The sequence below is a fragment of the Chelon labrosus genome (assembly GCF_963514085.1).
Source record: "Chelon labrosus genome assembly, chromosome: 19".
NCBI lineage: Eukaryota > Metazoa > Chordata > Actinopteri > Mugiliformes > Mugilidae > Chelon > Chelon labrosus.
In genome coordinates, this window is record NC_140352.1 from 24793251 (window position 1) to 24796643 (window position 3393).

A 3393-nucleotide genomic window follows, 5' to 3' on the forward strand; every position below is an offset into this window, starting at 1 on the left:
AGGTCGTCCTCACTCCCGTCGGGTTTCACAGACTGCCCACACACTTTGAAGGACTTGATGATCAGGTCCTTGTCCAGCTTGTCCCAAGCAGCGAGAACCCAGTCCACAAGCAGACGGCGAGATGGTGCTTTTAGGTTCCCTCCACTTGTGTATTGCTTGTCTGCGTCCCCAGCCATCCCCTCATCATAAGAAGCATGTAGACTCGCTTTGAAGGGCTGGTTCCACATGACATCAGGGGCTTGTACATACTTAGTGCAGCCTCCTGGGATCACCGCGGTTGTGATGTTGTAGGGCCTCAATTCCTGTTTGGTAGAGGTGCTGATGTGACAGCGGTAGGCGTCCCACACCAGCAGGCGCGGGCGAAAACTGAATTTGCCTACCACTGATCTGAGCCATGCTGTGGTCAAGTCGTCATTCATCCAGCCGTTGGCAGATGTGGCAATGATTGCTCTTGAGATCTCTTGCTGCATTGCCTTCACGGATGGCCCTCCGGAAGACGACAAAAGGCTTGAGATTAGAGCCATCAGCCTTGGCAGCAAGGACAACAGTGAGATGGCTTTTCTCGTGGCCTTTTGTTTTGAGCGCAACACTCTTCGTCCCTCTTACGTCAATGGTACTGGGAGACACCATATCGAACCAAACGGCAGTCTCATCCATTGCAATTATGTCCTTCTCTGAAATTATTTTCGAGACGACAGTCTTGCTCACGTAGTCGACGAATGAGACAAGTTTCTCTGTGAGGAGATCTGGGTCCTTCGGCTCAATTGTGGTGCGAATTCGCAATGCGAAGCCATTTCGGTTTAAAAACTTTTGCAGCCAACCTCTGCTAGCCAGAAATCGTGCACCTCTATCACTCACTGTAGGGTATATTTCCAGAGCCTTGTTTCGGATAATTTTTCTCGACACTCGGTTATGATTGTCCCTCATTGAATGGATCCACTCAGAGAGTTTTGTGTCCAACTCCTCGCTAACCTTTTTTCTCCCTCCTCCTGGCAGTCTTGCTCTCTTTTTGTTTGCTGCGGCTAGATCCATTTTCTGCTTTTTCCAGTATCTAATTCTTTTCGGGTCAATGTTAAAATGTTTAGCAGCTTGCTCCCCAGAGTGCTCTGCAGCATATTCCAGCACGTTCTCTTTGAACTTGATGTCAAATTTTCGTCTCCTCTTTGGCTCTGCAGCTGCCATGGTAAACGTTAGCCTACCGGTGACTGAATTCTCACGTGCGAGTCAAGAGTGAGGTGATTGACATGACCAGGCTACCATAGCTATGGCTTGGATTCGTTAGCAAACATTTCCCCCCCTGTGGTACTTGCATGTTACTATCACAAGCATAATGGTGAGGCCCACGCCCGCCGACAGGGGGGGACAAACGGGTCTGCTGTCCCGGGCCCAGGGTAGAGGGGGGGCCCAGAACTGGGCCCTCATTAAATTATGGAATAATTAAAATAAATAAATAAATTAAAATAGGCCTATTTATGGAAAAAAAGTGTAATATTTGATTTACATAAAAGCTTTTTATTTGTTTTCTTCCTAATTGTCCTTGAAATAATGGTCAAGAACCCCCCCACCCCCAACACAAAAATGGTTTGGCCACTGATCATAATTTGATGTTGCCGTTTGATTTGAAGTTCAGTACGCTCAAAATGTCCGGTCAGCATAAGTCCGGTGCTCAGAAAAGGAAAGAAAAGAGGAGAAGAGAAGAGAAGAAGAAAATAGAGACCTTAAAGATTTTCTTAACAAATATTTAAAAAAAGTTGGTGACGGTGAAGCTGGGACTAGTAAAGTGAACGTAGAGCAACAGCGCAGCCAACGTTTACCAGCATTGTAATGTAACCTAACAGGCTAGCTCTAATGTTAACGTCCATTAGCTTGTATAAAAGCCCGACACAACACGTTATCTTTGACAGAAACAGTTGAGTTTGGTAGCTCCGTCAGAGAGGAGAGAGATCCAGCTGCAGTCAGGTGACAGAGAGAGTGATGCGGGAGGGGCCCGCTGTCCTGGGACAGAGTCAGGCTACCGGTGAGAGAGAAGAGCGCGATAGAGAGAGTCACAGTGATGCGTGCGTGTGTGCGGGGGGAGGGGCGCATCTAAAACTATCTCGTCCCGGGCCCAGGCAAGACTGTCAGCTGGCCTGGTGAGGCCTGCCCAGAAAAACGATGGTTCTAATAATAGCCCCGGCCGCTATTAGAGACCGTCCTTTATTTACCTCCGCTGACAGCGAGACCGGCCAATGTTGGAGACCCGGCCGCTAATGGAATACAGGCCAATATTAGAGGATTTACGGTAGCTTATACTCATAAGTGGTAAAAAACCTCAGTTTTGCTTGGTGACATTCTTAGGGCCGATTTATAAAATTAAAGGGGACCTATGCTCATTTCAGGGGCCTTTAAAATTATACTAGACCCCAGTGGGTCACTGTTGAAAGTTTCAATTGATAAAAAATCATTATACAATACATTTACTGAGCTCAACGATGTATTTTGTCACATTCTCATATCACAGTACATGTAATAATACCTTCATCTTCAAGTCACACAATCCAAGGGTGGTAGCTGCTGTCTCAGTGCTGCACTCCGGTTTGCACTGTGATGGAAGTACAAGTGTAGTTCCTGGAGGTGGTCCCGGAAGGTTGCCAAGTACTTCACATCATTTGATGCGTCTTTACAGACTAGGGCAAGACGGTGGGCTGCACAAGCCACAGCAACAATCATGGGGAAGCTGTCATTCAGCTGCTTAGCAACCCCATTTATGCGCCCTGTGGTTATATGTCAAATAACACAAGCCAAATTGCATTAGCGGTTCTTTCTTAAATACATACTATCATGCCACGGTTCTCAAAGTGGGGTCTATGAAACAGGTCTGAAGTATTAAAGTTGAAATGTTTAAAATATAAATAATTTCTATGGTATCTAGAACAAATGGCAGTAAACATATGCCAAGCCCACAGAGTTTTTCTGTTTCCTGCTTGTTGTTCAAGACATCTTTCACAGCAGTGACAATGCTGTCAGCCTTGCCATCACTGACTGTCACGATGTCGAGGAACTGATTAAAAACCTGTCCCTCTTTATCTATGTATCTGAATAAAACAAATATAGTATTAAGGGATTTTATTACTATAACTCAAAAAAGGAAATGTATGAAAAATATATTCTTGATAAAGCAGGAATACAGGAATAATCACATCCTGAAATGTTATTCAAACCTTTATTTGCTTATATTACTCCAATTGCAGTAGAACATCACACACTGCCTTTCGAATTGAATATGAAACCATAAATATTCATAATTCATGATGCCAATTTAAACAAAACTCAGTAAACTTTGCCTCTTAGGGCAGACTGCACTGTGAGCTGGGTCCGCCAAATATCTAGTCATACCTGATGTGCAGAAGTTGA